Source organism: Bombina bombina, chromosome 1 (assembly GCF_027579735.1).
Source record: "Bombina bombina isolate aBomBom1 chromosome 1, aBomBom1.pri, whole genome shotgun sequence".
Taxonomy (NCBI): domain Eukaryota; kingdom Metazoa; phylum Chordata; class Amphibia; order Anura; family Bombinatoridae; genus Bombina; species Bombina bombina.
Window position 1 is genome coordinate 235968826 of NC_069499.1, and position 18953 is coordinate 235987778.

Consider the following 18953-nt stretch of genomic DNA (forward strand, 5'->3'; position numbering starts at 1 on the left):
GGAATGTCTTATTTCTGCAATTTCAATACCAGTTTTTATCTATAAAATTGAGCCAATGGCCTCTAGTTATCAAGCTCCGTAAGGAGCTTGACAGCTCCGTGAGGAGCTTGATGGCCCATGTCTCTGGCGAGTCTTCAGACTCACCAGAAACAGCAGTTATGAAGCAGCGGTCACAAAGACCGCTGCTCCATAACCTGTCAGCCTGCTCTGAGCAGGCGGACAGACATTGCCGGAAATCAACCTGATCGAGTATGATCGGGTTGATTGACACACCCCTGCTGGCGGCCTATTGGCCGCGAGTCTGCAGGGGGCGGCATTGCACCAGCAGCTCTTGTGAGGTCTGGCAGACCTGATCCGCGGTGTCGGATCAGGTCTGCCAGACCTTAATAACTAGAGGCCAATGTGTGCAGACCCAGAGGGCCCTACTGCTATATACCCCAATATTTACCCCTTATTGATATTTAACAGCCGTGGTCCACGTGAGGCCACTATATTGTGTTTGGGGTATGCGTCACTGTCACTTTTATATTTTTATGGGGTTCCTCGAGCCAAAATATGAATCCTTTATAAATAAGAAAAAATTAGGTTTTAGGCCGTTCTGGTCTATTTGGTTTTGTATATCTTTATGTTGCAGTTAATATATTGGGGCCTATCTATCTATCAAGCTCCGAATGGCTGGTACAATGCTGAATACGGAGAGCGTATTGCTCTCCGCATTCAGCAATGTCTGTCGGACCTGATCCGCACTGTCGGATCAGGTTCGACAGACATTTAATAAATATGCCTCATTGAGTCTAGTTTTTGTGTCTCTGAATTGTTCCTGCAAGACATACTGTATCTGTGTCTCATATATATAGCTGCTTGATATTATTGTGATGCTTGCAGAACTTACTGTGCCCGCAAGATATGTATCTCTGTGAATCGTCATTACACCGGCTCTGTAACTTGCATTAATGTTCATTGATGATCTATCCCATTTGTACTTTTCTCTTTGTTAACCTCAATAAAAATTATGTTAGAAAAAAAATACAAAAAGAAACCCAATGACAGAGGAGCAAGAACTGAGGAGAGGTTGAAAGCTGAGCATAAAGGACAATGAGAGAGTAGCTAATACCACAGTGAGCCTTTGAGGCACATAGGCACTGGTTCTAGAGCACAACTAGATAGATTCACCTCTCTAATTCTCTTATTCGCCAAATCTTATGAGAAACACAGGAACCAGTGGCGTCACTAGGGGGGTGCGGGCCTCACCTGGGTGACACCCTCCAGGGGGTGACACATAAAAAAAATTAAAAAAAAAATTAAAATTTTATTGAAACAATGTTGAGATGCATAGATTATTTTATTAGAGGCTGGCATTTGTGAACATTAGTGGGACTGGGGAAGTTGTAGACACACAATTTTTTTGCCCCTTGAGCCAGGGCTGCAATTTCAACAAATAGTTCTTTTGCTTGTTTGTACTTTGCTCCTCCCCTGCCCAATTTCACTATGAATGTTGTGGGTGTGCCGTGGGGCTTGCAAAGTTGCGCTGCTAGCCTAAACCTGCCTGCCTATCTGTGCTCACTGCTCAGTGACATGCGGCCCAGGGCTGTGCACTGACAGACTTGGAACAGAGTCAGAGAGCAGAATTTTCATAGTTTGCGCTCCTAAACCTTTTCTTCGGTGATTTATTTTAGAGTGCTCTGTTTATCTTTCATTTGATGTTCTGCTGAGCCAGGGAGCAGCTCTAGGCATGAGCTTCATAATTAATGCAGTGCAGTTTACATATTTTGTATGTGTGTGTCTGAGTTTTTGTGTGTCTCAGTGTTTTTGTGTGTGTGTTTTTGTGTGTGTGTCTGAGTGTGTTTCCGAGTGTTTGTGTGTGCATCTGAGTATGTTTTTAAGTGTGTCTGAGTGTTTGTATGTGTGTTTGCCTGTGTTTTTGTGTGTGTCTGCTTTCGGGGGGGGTGACACCATGACTTACCGCACCGGGTGACACCAACCCTAGTGACGCCACTGCAGGAACTGCAAACATTGTTTACACAGCAGAGGTCCAGGAATGTATTTAAGACTCTGTATTTTGAGATGTGCTGTAATCTGTTTTAGCTTTTTGTTGTCCCACATCATGGGGTGGACCTTTCCACTTATTACTTCACTATAGACTTTAATAAATACTACTACATGAGCTTCCTGCATTGATAGAACTAACTGGCTGGGACTGGGAGTGCTGAGGGTGTAGTTTAAGTGGTATGGGGTTGAGGTGGAATAAGGCTGGGACTTTATGGCTCAGCAACAGACTGAGACTCAGGATGCTCAAGGGTAGCTGTAGGGTCCATGTGCATGGTCAGGTGTGGGTATAAGGTGGTCCTCAGCTGAAATATATAAAGAGAAGGAAAAACATCAGGAAAGACAGCTGGATTGGGCTCTCAAGAGAGGACAATCTTATAAAATACAGTAGGGAGCTCTGCGTGTATGGTAATCAGTTTGTAGAAGAGGAGGGCCATGTAAAATGCATTGGAGGGCCACATTGTAATCCTAAAGCATTGGAGCAGACTGATATTAAAGAATATTTATTTGCCTAGGAATGTACCTGATAATTTCATAGGTAACTCATGTTAACAACCAATGACACAATTATAGCTATTTGCCTCTGAAAACAGATAAATTTGTGTATAATCTCTCTCTGATATTCTTTCTTTTTGTATAACTTTTTGCAAAAGTAATAAACCTAATGTGTATATGTAAGTAAATATTTAGAAATGAAGAACTATGACAAATACAAAAAGGAAGTTTGTTGGCTCACAAGCTAAGGTGCCAACACTAACAAACTAAACAAATATGTGGCACATTTTATTTCTCTGGAAATCATTGATGAACTGCATTTATTTTAAGAAAATATGGAAATGTTTGGCAATTATTTGTTTTAAATGTGTAATTTAATGTTGTTATCAGAAAACCAGCTGAGATAAATAAAGGCTGAGAGGAAGCCCTTCCTATGTAAACTTCTGAAGACTGTACAATTATTATCATAGCAACTTCTGCAGACTGTACTATTATAATCATAGCAACCTATGCAGACTGTACCATTGTAATCATAGCAACCTATGCAGACTGTACCATTATAATCATAGCAACTTATGCAGACTGTACCATTATAATCATAGCGACTTATGCAAATTGTACCATTATAAGCATAGCAACTTATGCAAACTGTACCATTATAATCATAGCAACTTATGCAAACTGTACCATTATAATCATAGCGACGTATGCAGACTGCACCATTATAATAATAGCGACTTATGGAGACTGTACCATTATAATCATATTTTTTAGTGGCAGAAAAAAAAAGCGCTGGATTTTTAACACTATATATGCAAAAATAAAGATTAAAAATCGCTAAAGGATATTTTAGCGCTAACAAACTTAGATAAGAATGACTGCTAAAATATAATGTGAAAAGGATAGAATAGAGGAAGTGATATCACAAAAAATTAGAAAAGTTTTTCACTAAAAAATCATATATTTAAAAAACTGGTCATTATAGAATATTAATTCTATTTTAATACAAATTGGTACAAATTTAATTATACAATTCCCTTTAAAATTACAAATTTAATTATACAATTCCCTTTAAAAAATTCATGAATTAACATAACATAAAAACATATTAAAATAGGATTGATACTTAAATACAAGCTGAGTCCAGTGTATAGAGTATGTTGCAGTCCGCAAAAAGCAACAATGTTTTCCTTTTTTGGAGAGTTGCAAACAGACTTTGTTATCCAAGCCGTATTTCTCCAGAAAATGCAGTAATTAGATACAGATACAGAGCTTCTCTTAGTGTAATAAACGTTAGATTAACAAGTCAAAGTATATCCAAACTTACACTTAGGAAAGTCTGGTTCAGCTCCAGACAGCCAAACGATGTCGGATCTCTGTGCTGTGTAAGTGAAACCAGCCACAAGTCTGCAGTATTTCGGTTGGAAGCAGGTGCTTACAGAAGCTGTATAGACTCAAAAAACAGCAACGCGTTTCAGATTTCTCCTTTGTCAAGCTGAGAGTTACAAATACAGATACTGCTCCTTAAATAACAGAGTAACATAGAGGAAGGTGCAATTTAGAGGTTATGGACATTTTTATTGGCTGCTACTAGCAACTATAAATGGATCATTTTTATGTTAAAACTGTCACTTAAAAAAGTACCACTTAAAAAAGAAATTATCACTTAATAAAGAAACTTTAAAAGTCAAAGATGTTTAGATTTTGAAAAAAATCTGAAATACAAAATGATTCACAATAAAGCACACCTTCCTTTCACAATTTTGGAATATAAATTTCTTCTAAACATAAATGCCTTACAAGCAAACATAATTAGGCATATAAGAAATCGATAACATACTACTAGAAATTTTAAAGAAGTTAAAAATAAAAAAGTTAAAATAAAGAAGTTAAAAATAAAATTAAAAATGTTAACATTGCAATAATAATAAAACAAACAGGAAATAATACAGAATAGATACAAAGAAGGGGGGTATTATTATTTATTTTGCATATAGAATGGAGGACATTATTATTATTATTATTATTATTATTATATATCTCAAAAAACTCTCTAAATCAAAATCTATGCTTAACCCTATGGGGGTTAGGGTATTTAACTCAAAAATATACTTAGCTTCCAGTCTTAAAAGTGCATTATGTACATCTCCTTCCCTCCAGTTTTTTTTTGTAGTCTATCTATAATAGTATATATAAAGAATTTTAGGTTACCCCCATTGCACTGTTTGAAATGCTTGGGTACTGGGAGGTCTTTATTTTGTTCTTCATTCATATTTTCGATTGATGAGATATGTTCCCTTACACGATCTCTTGCTGGCCTCTCTGACTCCCCCACATATTGTACCCCACATTTACACTCAAGTAAATAAATTACATTTTTGTCTGTACATCTGTGCATTCCTTTTATTTTATATTCTTTGCCTGTTGATTTAGAAATGAAGATCTTTTTCTTTTCTGAATGCTTACAAGACTTGCACGAAATACAGGAATAAAAACCTTTTATATCATTTCCCCATAGATCTCTCTGTTTTTGTACCATCTGCTTCTTTTTTAAGTCAGTGGGGACTAGGATACTTTTTAAGTTTTTAGATTTTTTATATACTTTTTGAGGATGATTTGGTAAAAGTGGTCCTAATATATCATCTTTTTTGAAGAGAGGCCAATGTTTTTTCATATTTTTTTCTATTGTACATTGATTACAGTTAAATTGAGTAATAAAAGGTAAAAATAATATAAAAAGGTAAAAATAATATATTTTCCCTTGCATCTTTTTTCTTTTGTGATTTATTATGTAACAAATCTTCCCTAGACTTATTCATACTTTATTGTCTATCTTTTTCTATTGTTTCTGGACAATATCCTCTTTCTTCAAACTTTCTGACTAATATATTTGACTGAGTTATATAGTCTCTGTCACGAATACCAGACAGCTAAGGCTACCCCTGCCCTACAACCTCACCCCTGTTGTTTCTCAGTGGTCCCCCCCCCCACCTACAACCTCACCCCTGTTGTTTCTCAGTGGTTTTGGGCTCCTCAGAGCAACCACAATGACTGGAAGCTTTTGTTCGCTTGTTTTGTGAAGAGCTGGTATATGACCAGGAAAACCCTCCTAGGCTGGCTGGGCTCCTGGAACTCCCGGTCGGCCGCTTCACAATGGACACCCGACTAACTCCTTTCAAGCTGGCCGGACTCCTGGAAGTCCCGGTCGGCCACGGGACAGCAGGACACCCGCTAATTTTACCCTGGTCGCTCCAGCAGCCCTTTGCCCCAGAGCTCCACTCTTTTGGGGATTCGAAGCCCCTAGGGAGGGCAAGAGCTGTGGCAATTATCAGAGGGGAGCTCCTTTGGGAACCTGGGGTTTTGGACACCCCTAACTCCATAAATTTAACGGACTGTAACTCCGGTCCCCAGTAACGAATCATGCTGATTTTTGGACTGTGAAATTTGGGGACCGAGGGCTTTAAAATGACACCCTGGAAGTGCCGCCGCTCCACCAGGATCTCCCCAAAACCGCCACCCCTAGGTATTGAGATTATGTAGGACTCTGGCTCCTATGGAGGTGCCGGTCAGTCTGGATGGGCGGGAATGGTGGGAAAATAGTGGGATTGTCCAGGGTCTTATCAAGATGAGCTGTCTGTATAAAAGGAGTGTGTGTTTTCAATAAAATCAGTTCTTGTTTCACCTGAATGCTAGTCTGTCTAGTTATTTGGGTGGGATCACTAAAATCACTTTTCTGGGCAACATAGCAGCCTGTTCCAGGCAGAGAAAGGATCCTCAGGCAGAGCTACCCAGTCTGGGTGGCTGGAGTCTGCCACAGGGTGGGACCCTGAGTACTGGTGCTGTCGGGCATCAGGGGTGGCTACAGGCTGTGGTCACTTGCCAGCTACATAGCTGCAGTCGGCAGGGAGGAAGCAGGACCCGTTTGGCAGAGCTACCCAGTCGGGGTAGCCGGGGACGGTATCCGTCACAGTCTCCATCACTGCTGCAATTTTTTTTCTAATCCTGGTAAATTGACTTTTAAGGATGTTGCACTTCCATTTATTTTGGTGACAGGAGAAATCTGAAACGCATTGCTGTTTTTTGAGCCTATACGGCTTCTGTAAGTCTGTAAGAACAGACCCATTGCATTTAGACCTGCTTCCAACCAAAATACCGTGGACGTGTGGCAGGTTTCACTTGCACAACACAGAGATCTGTGTAAGTTTGGATATACTTTGTCTTGTTTATCTAACGTTTATTACACTAAGAGAAGCTCTGTATCTAATTACAGCATTTACGGAGAAATACGGCTTGTATAACACAGTCTGTTTGCAACTCTCCAAAAAAGGAAAACATTGTTGCTTTCCGTGTACTGCGACATACTCTATACTCTGGACTCTGAGCTTGGATTTAAGTATCAATCCTATTTTATTATGTTTTTTTGTTATGTTGATTCATGATTTTTTTTAAAGGGAATTGTATAATTAAATTTGTAATTTAAAAGGGAATTGTATCGAAAAAAATGGCATGCTCTGGTTTTCCGGTGGAGGAGGAGCAAGTAGCTGCTACTGAGCTCCCTGCTCCAGTCCCTTCAGCTGCTGGCGGTAAATTCTTTGCACCTTACCCCAAGAATTGAGGCTGCTACATGGACAGATAGGAACATCACTCTTGGAACCTAACAGTGCCCCTACACCGCACTGTTTTTGCTACAAGCCCTGCTGGCCTGGACCTTGCTACCCTGAACAGCTTGTTGTTACCTACAAGGAAGCCGTGCTGATTATAACCCAACTCTCTGAGTCTCCTACCCCCCATACCCCCCCCCCCCTTGGACTTCCTTATCTCCTTCTGTAAAATGGAGGGATAACTCACAAGAACCCTGCAACACTAACTCTTTGCACCCGCTCTCCTTCCTCCCTTGCTAAGACTCACTTTCCTAGTCTAAAAAGATCTTCCCCTGTCTAGCCGCACTTGTATTGCTGCAACCTTTTCAGAGACTGCGCTGCCCAGGGGAAGCACTGATCACATACTCACCACCTGGCTGGACTCGCCGGCACTTTGCCTTGTTCCTGCAGCGGAGTCGGGTCCGTTTCTCTGTGGCTGATTTGCCCCTCTCCCACTGGTGCTGCGAGAGAGGGGGTCAGCGTTGAGGTGACGACAGAGCTGTTGGGACGTGGAAGGGTCCCTTACACTCCGGTTTCCTCCTTTGGCTGCTCTCTGGTCCTTGCAGCTTTTGCCCCTCCTTCCTCTCCCACCAATGCTGCGAGAGAGCAGGAGGGATTGTGTGTGACGAGCGGAGCCTGTTTTGCGGCGGAGAAAGGCAGGTGGAAGCCATCTGCATCTTACGAACGCCTGATCCTGGAAGCTTCAGCACACAGCGGCGGGCAGTAAAGGAGAAGTGGCCAGCAAAAGGTGAGCTATGTAAGGCTTTGACAGATACAGTTGCTGGTTGAAGGAGAGGAGTTAGCAGCGGTCTAAGTTTGTAAAAATATACTGCAAGGAGACAATATTACATTGGTATCTCTTGCCTACCCCACAAGCTCCAATAAATCAATGACTCTCTATATCTCTGTTCTACTATAAATGCAATAATACACTACCTGTCATATTCTATGTGTTTATACTTTCCTATATCTGGTGGTTGTAATATAGGAAAAGGGGGCAGAAAGGAGTTAATACCTGGCTGCATAGAGAAGGGAAAAGAGAAGAGACACAGAAACTATAAAACAGCAAGAGAAAAGAAGAGGAGAGATAACAGGAGAAGAGAAAGGGGGAGGAAGAAGGAAGAGAAGGGGGAAGAAGGAGAAGATAAAGAAGAAAAGGGGGAGAGAAGACACCAAAATTTATCTCTAATTTGATTTATCTTCATTTCTACATACTGCAAAAAGTATGCCCCCTGGAGAAAGACTCTTTACTGTTTGAATTTAACACTACCAACCTCCTACATGTTAAAAATAGCTTGTCTTTTTTTTGTTTTTTGTTTTGTCCTTTTTTTCTTTTAAGAAGGCACAATAATATAAAAAGTCATATTATGTTTTAGATACTATACCTAAGGTCACAGTATACTAGGGGAAAATTAGCTTTTCTTTCCCTCCTCTATAGGGTTATCTGGCTTCTGGTTCCCTGTGCCTCTTTTTTTTTTTTTTTTTTTCTTCTTGTATGTTCCTCCCTGGGATACACTCAGAGAGGTAGAGCTACATTGTATAGATAAATCCGTCACATATTAGGAGGTTAACTTGTTGCAACTTTTAGGTTCTACAAAATTGTTGCCTTAGGTATAACTTCTTTTAACTCTTTGGCAGCTGTTCTTACCTCCTAGACATTTGTAATCTGGTAGAATTAAATTCGTTACATTTTAGAAGGTCAACCTCCTGCAGTTCTTAAAGGGACACTGTACCCAAATATTTTCTTTTGTACTTCAGATAGAGCATGCAATTTTAAGCAACTTTCTAATTTACTCCTATTTTCAAATGTTCTTTATTCTCTTGGTATCTTTATTTGAAATGCAAGAATATAAGTTTAGATGGCGGCCCATTTTTGGTGAACAACCTAGGTTGTCCTTGCTGATTGGTGGATAAATGCATCCACCAATCAAAAACTGCTGTCCAGAGTTCTGAACCTAGAAAAAAGCTTACATGCCTTCTTTTTCATATAAAGATAGCAAGAGAACGAAGAAAAATTGATAATAGGAGTAAATTAGAAAGTTGCTTAAAATTGCATGCTGTATCTGAATCACAAAAGAAAAAATTTGGGTACAGTGTCCCTTTAAGTAACACAAAGTTATTGTTTTGCCAAGAGAAAGGAGAGGAGAGAGGGAGAAAGGGAAAAAAAATGTAATTTTTCTCTTAGGCATTTGTATCCATTATTGTTACTGATTTTCCTTAGGTTTAATTAACTTGCCTCGCGTCCCCTGGGGGGTAAGAGAGGGAGTAAGAGAAATAATTTAGCTTGGAAGAGTTAATTGAAGGAAGAAGAGAGGGAAGGAAAAGGGGGAAAAAAGAAAAAAGAAAAACCTGGGTTTCCCCCCCTCTGTTATACTTCAGAACATTCCTGGGATATTAGTCTAATAGCATATTCTTCCTGCTAACAGCAGGCTCTGACAGTGAAATACCCCTTTTCAGAGAAACCCTCTCTATCCATAAAATATGGATGCCTTCTGTTTTCGCTTAAATTAAAATTACCCTAGTGTCTCTTTACTTAGTTATCAAGGTTATTTGAAAATAGTTTTTCCCTTCTGTCAGGTTCAAGGAGAACTCTTATAGACTCGGCTTCCTTTTTTTTTTAGACGGGCCCTCATTCACGTTATTTTTTTTTCCTTCGCCTCCTCACGTCACAAAAGGGGACACTACCCCCCTAATTCCTGCCTGAGTTTCCCCCCCCCCCTGTAGATATAATATTCTTGGGTATTCCTTACCCTCTCTCAATAATTTACGTATAGTACACTTTTTTCGCTCACACTTCGCCTCACTTCACAACTGGATATTCCTTCGGGAATCTTTAAATCACATCATTTTATATGGATAAATTCCTACACGGGCACTCCAAAACTTCTCCTGCAACCATGACAGGGAGACAAAGGGATAAAAAGAACAAAGCTGTCCTCGAAACTTCAGCCGACACATCTATGTCTATTTCATCTTTGTCAGCTACCCCAGAGCAGATGGATATCCATTTACTAGTTTCTAAAATTTCAGAAGCATTATCCCCAAAATTTGATTTATTGGAAAAAGAAATTAGACAAGATATTGCCTCTTTATCTAATGAGGTAAAACAGTTCGCTTCCAGAATATCTGAGGCTGAACAAAGAATCTCTGATTTGGAGGACCTGACTGTTAATTATAAAGATAACCTTGAATCTACAAATAATACCATTTTGAGAATGCAAAGTAAAATAGAAGACTTAGAGGACAGATCAAGAAGGAACAACCTTAGGATTATAGGGGTTCCTGAAGAAAAGCAATTTGAAGACCTTGAGAAATTAATAACTGTAACATTGCCTAGGTTAATGCAGATACCAGAATCCCACTCACCTATCATCATAGAAAGAGTTCACAGGGTAGGCCCAGCTGACACACACAAAAATAGTACCAGACCAAGACCCATTATTGCAAAATTTTTAAACTTTCAGCACAAGGTTATACTACTCCAGGCCTTTCGCAAACAGCAACCAATTTTTCTAAATGAGGCAAGAATTTATTTATTCCAAGATTACTCTGCAGGTACAGCGGCCAAAAGGAGGGACCTCACTGCACAAATTTTATAAAGAAAGGCATTCAAGCAACCTTGCTGTATCCGGCCAGGTTGAAACTTTTCATTGATGGTCGAGTACACTTTATTTAAACGGCGCGAGATGCAGCCAAATGTTATGCTGAATCCTTCCCCCTGAATAAAAACTGAAAGGAGTTAAGTAACTGAATAAGGTTTAACTATATAGGTCGACTCAGATGAGTAGATTGATAGTATACGGCTTAGGGATGGGAGGCAAGGGCAAGCTTGTCAGGGTGCTTGTTCTTCATGGGTTTATAGGGTTCAAATTTCCCCCTCTTCTTTTTTTTTTCTCCCTACTTATCCCCCCCTTTTTTTTTTTTTTTCTCTCTTCTTTTAAAACATGGCTGCGAGGGGTAACTTCAAAATGACTTCCTGGAACATCGGAGGCCTTACCTCTCCCATTAAATGGAAAGCAATACTTGCCCATTTAAGAAAGAATAATACTGATGTAGCTTTCCTACAAGAAACACATCTAAAACCTGAGGAAATTTAAAACTAAAAACTTCCTGGGTTAGGGAAGTTCTTTTTTCATCTACCGCTAAAAGAAAAGGTAGGGTAGCGATCCTCTTGGGGAAAAAACTCTCATATGAACTCATTCAAGTAGCTACAGATAATGAGGGAAGATATTTAATGGTAAAAATTAAGATTTCAAAAATAACATATACATTCTGTAATGTTTATGCCCCTAATGTTTTTAACCTTCCCTTTTGGGAAATGCTGCAAAATAAGCTTCTTTCGTTTGCAGAAGGGTATTTGATACTCGGAGGCGATTTTAATATGGCCTCCCAACACCCGCTTGACAGGCTTAGACAGAACCCTGTTCCACTTAAAACAAAGAGAGACAATTTAGAGTCCAAACTATTTCTTAAATTGTTCCGCAACTTGAAACTTTGTGATATATGGAGGATCCAAAATCCGAATCTTAGGGATTTCACGTGCCACTCAAAAGCACATAAAACCCTTTCAAGGATAGATCTTTTTTTGGTAGATGAAAGAGTATGCAAATCGAAAATAATTACTGAGATTCTACCTATAACTATCTCGGATCATGCTCCAATTGCTCTCGAGTTTCATTTAACCCCTTTGGGGAATAGGAACAGGGGTTTCTTCTTTCCACAGTATCTAGCATCTGACTTAAAATTTAAAAACTGGCTCATCTCTAGATTCCGTGAATATGCACTCCTCAACCAACAACATACTCCCCAATCTGCTCTGTTTTGGGAAACAGCAAAGGCCGTCTTACGTGGGGAAATATTAGCGTATAATATCTTGAGGACTAAGAAAATTAAAAGCAGGGAAAACGAAGTCTTGAAGGCTGTTACAAATGCTTATAATAGATATTTCTTATATAAAACGGCCGAAAACTGGGCTAGGTATAACGCAGCATTGGCCGAGAGGGATTCTTTTTTAATTTACAAAAGTACCCAGAGAGATATTAGGTTAAAGGCTAAATTATACCACTATGGTAATAAAACGGAAAGCTGTTGGCAAGTCTAGTCAAAACTGAAAGAGGCTCTTCCATTATAAAATCTATCACAAATGGTAGTAAAAATGTTAACTCCCCTGAAGAAATAGTTAGAGTCTTCGCAGAATACTATCAGTCTTTATATGCTCCCAAAGCCTCTAATGTTTTGCAGAGAGAAAAATTCTGGAATGAAATAGATTTCCCATCTTTGACCCCGGATTTACTTCAAACATTGCAATCTCCCATAACTGAAGTAGAAATCTCTAAAATGATCCAAAGATTATCCTCCAACAAAGCTCAGGGACCTGACGCACTCCCGAATGAGTTCTACAAAATATTGGCACCTGAAATAACAAGGTATATTACTTCACTTTTTAACGACATTTATATTTCGTATATTTCCCAACTAAAGAATTTGTTGCATCATATACAACTCTTATTGTAAAACAAGGAAAAGACCCAGATAAAAAGGAGTCATATACACCTATCGCACTCTTAAACACAGATTACAAACTTTTCACATCCATTTTAGCGCATAGACTCCAACCCCTGCTTGCCACCATCATCCATAAAGATCAAGCTGGTTTTTTGCTAAGGCGAAATTCATCAGCTAAAATTAGAGAGGTATTTACGACAATCGAATATTTCAGGATGCTAGACTTGAGGGGGACGGGGGGAGGACACTCCTGACATGGAGATTATATCTATCAACGCAGAAAAGGCGTTTGATTCGGTACATTATGACCACATATGTTTTTCACTACAGAAGTTCGGTCTTGGAAATTACTTTCTTTGTTTATTTAATAACTTATACAGTAATGCATCTACGAGAATTTTAGTTAACGGTGATCTGACTCAAGACATAAAATTAGGAAGGGGAACCAGGCAGGGGTGTCCTCTTTCCCCCCCTCCTTTTTGACCTGGCTATTGAACCTCTTGTCATTCAAATTTGTCACCAACTTGAGGGCATTAAAATCAAGGGGAAAGAACTGCAAATTGCACTCTATGCAGACGATGTTCTAGTATATATCTCAAACACAGCTAGAAATATCCCAAAACTCATCAATATCATAGATCAATTTGGCTCCTTCTCTGGGTACAAAGTGAACATTCTAAAATCAGAATTGTGTTTGCTTAAACATACTAAGGAATCTTGCGCAAATATCCCATTTTCTGTAGTTCAAGGTGCGTTCAAGTATTTAGGTATTTGGATTTCCCCCAATCCCAATGTCTGGTATGACTTAAATGTTCTTCCTGTACTCAATAGAACTAAAGAAGCTTTTAAAAACTGTCAGAATCTTCCACTGTCTCTGAAAAGATGTATTGCACTTTATAAAATGACCCTTCTCCCCAAAATCCTGTACGTGCTTCAGAACAACCCACTTGTTTTGAAAACAAAAGATGTTTTTTTCTTTAATACAGCTCTGCGTTCTTTTATCTGGCAGACCAAGAAACCTAGGATCTCTTTGTCTAAATTAACACTTCCTGTTGAGTATGGGGGGCTTTCTTTACCAGATATTTGTTTATATAATACAGTGTTGCAAGCTAGAGTGGTGGTAGATTGGCTAACTAAAGCTAGCTATGTAACAAATTTTGATCTTGAAAAGAATATAGTTTATCCGTATTCCTTATTAGCTTTATTACATTGTAACAATAATATAATTCCTTCTGATATAAAAAAAATAAAGTCTATCCACAATCCAATTCAGATGTGGAAAAAGATATGCACTATGTTGCATATTCAGTTAAGAGTTTCACGATATCTACCACTTTTAAACAACCCACAATTTCAAGCTGGGATACAATCAGCTCTCTTCTCTAAATGGGAATCTCTGGGTTTAGTTAATATCTTCCAACTACTTGATACACAAAGAAGAGGCATTAAGACTTTTGATTCTCTTAAAGAAGAATTTCATCTCCCCAATAAAAACTTTTTTGCTTACCTTCAAGCAAGACATTTTGCTTTTAACTTAGAAAATGACTTTGGCTGGGATTGGTCTCTAGGAACACTTGAAAATTGGCTTTTACTAGCTAAAAATGGCCTGACCTCAATTTCATATATCTATCGAAGACTGACCTCTCTCAAAGGCCCAGAAGTGGCAGAAACACTCCAGGCTAAATGGGCAGCAATGTTAGCGGAGAAGGTAGAGGTGACTCCTATAATAACCTTATCTATTCAAGCTATTACACGTGTTACTCTCTCCGCAACCTGGCAGAAGGCACATGTTAAGTTGCTGCTTATGACTTATTTCTCCCCAGCGAAGGGAACCAAATGTCGAAGTGACACTTTTAACAAATGTCCAAAATGCTCATATCCTTCGGCCAACCTTATTCATATGTTTTGGTATTGCCCGAAAATACGAAATTGCTGGTTTAAAAATTCAATATTGGATTATCAATTCTGCTTTGAAATTATCTCCCCTAAATATAGTCTTCCCTGTGGAGGACCTAGGTCTTCCCCAGGAAAACCTTAAAATAGTCACTTTGGCAATCTTAGCGGTTAGATATTTAATTCTGAAGAAATGGAACTCAAGAGCAATTCCAAGCATATTAGAAGTAAAAAATTGCCTGAAGAAACAATGCATCCTGGAGCAATTAGATACTAATTTATTTAATGAACAAGACATGAGATGTTTCTTCTCCAAGTGGTCGAATTTCATTAAGGCCCTACCTCCCAGCGAGGTCGAACACTTGATCTATCCATTTAAAGATACGGAACTGGTTCTTCTTGGAATTTGGTAACCCTCCGCAGCCAACAAAATTGATAAAATCAATAAATTCCCTCTCCCCCCCCTTTTTTTTTTTTCCACTTCCCCTCTTTTCCCCCTTTCCTATTTTTTTTTTTCCTTTTTTTTTCTCCTTCTTTTTTCTCTTTTTTTTTTTTCTTCTTTCTTTTCTTTCTTCTCTTCTTTCTTTCTTTTAGTGATCTTAATGATGAATATTATGAATCAACCATTCAAAGTAATTATGAAGCAATTAGCTGATATGATTTGTATATTAGAAATAAAACAGTATGGTCGTGGTTAAGAGTGGGAATAGGGAAAGAAAGAGGGCATTAGGTGGTCTGTTTTAAAAATGTTAAGCTAAATATAAAACCACTGAGTGTATAAACCACGATATCATTGTATATTTAAGACTTGGTTTCATTATCATAAGACATAGAATTGTTGGTTTGTTTTCTGTTGTAACACCACTTTTGATGCTCAATAAAAAAAAAAAAAAAAAAAAAAGGGAATTGTATCATTAAAGTTGTATCAATTTGTATTAAAATAGAATTAATATTCTATAATGACCAGTTTTTTTAAATATATGAATTTTTTATATATATATATGAATTGATTATATGTTTTAATTGAAATATGTGGGTTTAACTTTTTTGCAGAGGGAAAACGTTTCTAATTTTTGTGATATCACTTCCTCTATTCTGTCCTTTTCAAATTATATTTTAGCAGTCATTCTTATCTAAGTTTGTCAGCACAAAAATATCCTTTTCCAAAACCATTATAATCATACGGCTAGATTTAGAGTTTTGTCGGTAAAGACCCGCGTAGCTAATGCAGCTTTTTTTGCCAACGCACCCTTAAGACAACGCTGGTATTTAGAGTTGTCTGAGTGGCTGCGTTAGGCTCCAAAAAGGGTGCGTTGAGCCGAATTTACCGCCACTTCAACCCTCAATACCAGCGTTGCTTACAGTAGCGGTAAACTGGCAAAACGTGCTCGTGCATGATTCCCCCATAGGAAACAATGGGGCAGTTTGGGATTAAAAAAAACCTAACACCTGCAAAAAAGCAGCGTTAAGCTCCCAACGCAGCCCCATTGTTTCCTATGGGGAAACACTTTCTAAGTCTGCACCTAACACCCTAACATGTACCCCAAGTCTAAACACCCCTAACCTTACACTTATTAACCCCTAATCTGCCGCCCCCGCTACCGCTGACACCTGCATTATATTATTAACCCCTAATCTGCCGCTCCGGACACCGCCGCAACCTACATTATCCCTATGAACCCCTAATCTGCTTCCCCTAACACCGCCGACCCTTATATAATATTTATTAACCCCTAATATGCCCCCTCAATGTCGCTGCTACCTTACCGCCACTATAATAAATGTATTAACCCCTAAACCTCCGCACTCCCACCTCACAAACCCTATAATAAATAGTATTAACCCCTAATCTGCCCTTACTAACCTCGCCGCCACCGAACTTCAAGTATTAACCCCTAATCTGCCGACCGGACCTCGCCGCTACTATAACAAATGTATTAACCCCTAAAGCTAAGTCTAACCCTAACCCTAACACCCCCCTAAATTAAATAATAATTTAAATCTTATTAACTAAAGTATTCCTATTTAAAACTAAATACTTACCTGTAAAATAAACCCTAATATAGCTACAATATAACGAATAATTATATTGTAGCTATTTTAGGATTTATATTTATTTTACAGGTAACTTTGTATTTATTTTAACTAGGTACAATAGTTATTAAATAGTTAATAACTATTTAATAACTACCTAGCTAAAATAAATACAAATTTACCTGTAAAATAAATCCTAACCTAATTTACAATTACATCTAACACTACACTATCATTAAATTAATTAAATAAATTAATCCTATTTAAAACTAAATACTTACCTGTAAAATAAACCCTAATATAGCTACAATATAACTAATAGTTACATTGTAGCTAGCTTAGGATTTATATTTATTTTACAGGCAAATTTGTATTTATTTTAACTAGGTACAATAGCTATTAAATAGTTATTGACTATTTAATAGCTACCTAGTTAAAATAATTACAAAATTACCTGTAAAATAAATCCTAACCTAAGTTACAATTAAACCTAACACTACACTATCATTAAATAAATTAAATAAATTAACTACAAGTACCTACAATTATCTACAATTAAATAAACTAAACTAAAGTACAAAAAAAAACCCACTAAATTACAAAAAAACCCACTAAATTACAAAAAATAAAAAAATATTACAAGAATTTTAAAATAATTACACCTAATCTAAGCCCCCTAATAAAATAACAAAGCCCCCCAAAATAAAAAAATGCCCTACCCTATACTAAATTACAAAAGTTAACAGCTCTATTACCTTACCAGCCCTTAAAAGGGCCTTTTGCGGGGCATGCCCCAAAGAAAACAGCTCTTTTGCCTGTAAAAAACAAAACACAATACCACCCCCCAACATTACAACCCACCACCCACATACCCCTACTCTAACCCAAACCCCCCTTAAATAAAACTAACACTACCCCCCTGAAGATCTCCCTACCTTGAGTCGTGTTCACCCAGCCGGGCCGAAGTCTTCATCTGATGGGGCAGAAGAGGACATCCAGACCGGCAATTTTAAACAAATTACAGCTAATCTAAGCCCCCTAATAAAATAACAAATCCCCCAAAATAAAAAAATGCCCTACCCTATACTAAATTACAAAAGTTAACAGCTCTATTACCTTACCAGCCCTTAAAAGGGCCTTTTGTGGGGCATGCCCCAAAGAAAACAACTCTTTTGCCTGTAAAAAAAAAAACACCACCCCCCCAACATTACAACCCACCACCCACATACCCCTACTCTAACCCAAACCCCCTTAAATAAACCTAACACTACCCCCTGAAGATCTCCCTACCTTGAGTCGTGTTCACCCAGCCGGGCCGAAGTCTTCATCCGATGGAGCAGAAGAGGACATCCAGACCGGCAGAGGTCTTCATCCAAGCGGGGCAATAAGAGGTCACTCCTGACATGGAGATTATATCTATCAACGCAGAAAAGGCGTTTGATTCGGTACATTATGACCACATATGTTTTTCACTACAGAAGTTCGGTCTTGGAAATTACTTTCTTTGTTTATTTAATAACTTATACAGTAATGCATCTACGAGAATTTTAGTTAACGGTGATCTGACTCAAGACATAAAATTAGGAAGGGGAACCAGGCAGGGGTGTCCTCTTTTCCCCCCTCCTTTTTGACCTGGCTATTGAACCTCTTGCCATTCAAATTTGTCACCAACTTGAGGGCATTAAAATCAAGGGGAAAGAACTGCAAATTGCACTCTATGCAGACGATGTTCTAGTATATATCTCAAACACAGCTAGAAATATCCCAAAACTCATCAATATCATAGATCAATTTGGCTCCTTCTCTGGGTACAAAGTGAACATTCTAAAATCAGAATTGTGTTTGCTTAAACATACTAAGGAATCTTGCGCAAATATCCCATTTTCTGTAGTTCAAGGTGCGTTCAAGTATTTAGGTATTTGGATTTCCCCCAATCCCAATGTCTGGTATGACTTAAATGTTCTTCCTGTACTCAATAGAACTAAAGAAGCTTTTAAAAACTGTCAGAATCTTCCACTGTCTCTGACAAGATGTATTGCACTTTATAAAATGACCCTTCTCCCCAAAATCCTGTACGTGCTTCAGAACAACCCACTTGTTTTGAAAACAAAAGATGTTTTTTTCTTTAATACAGCTCTGCGTTCTTTTATCTGGCAGACCAAGAAACCTAGGATCTCTTTGTCTAAATTAACACTTCCTGTTGAGTATGGGGGGCTTTCTTTACCAGATATTTGTTTATATAATACAGTGTTGCAAGCTAGAGTGGGGGTAGATTGGCTAACTAAAGCTAGCTATGTAACGAATTTTGATCTTGAAAAGAATATAGTTTATCCGTATTCC

At 38.3% G+C, this 18953-nt stretch overlaps 1 long non-coding RNA gene across 1 annotated transcript; it reads right to left on the reverse strand.

Annotated features, from left to right (window-relative positions):
* Window positions 1-1323: 1323 nt before the first annotated feature.
* On the reverse strand, window positions 1324-18007 carry LOC128645114 (uncharacterized). Its single transcript, XR_008400077.1, has 2 exons — window positions 17904-18007; window positions 1324-2351 (listed from the first exon to the last, which is right to left on the reverse strand). It is a non-coding gene; the product is annotated as an uncharacterized LOC128645114 (long non-coding RNA).
* Window positions 18008-18953: the final 946 nt, after the last annotated feature.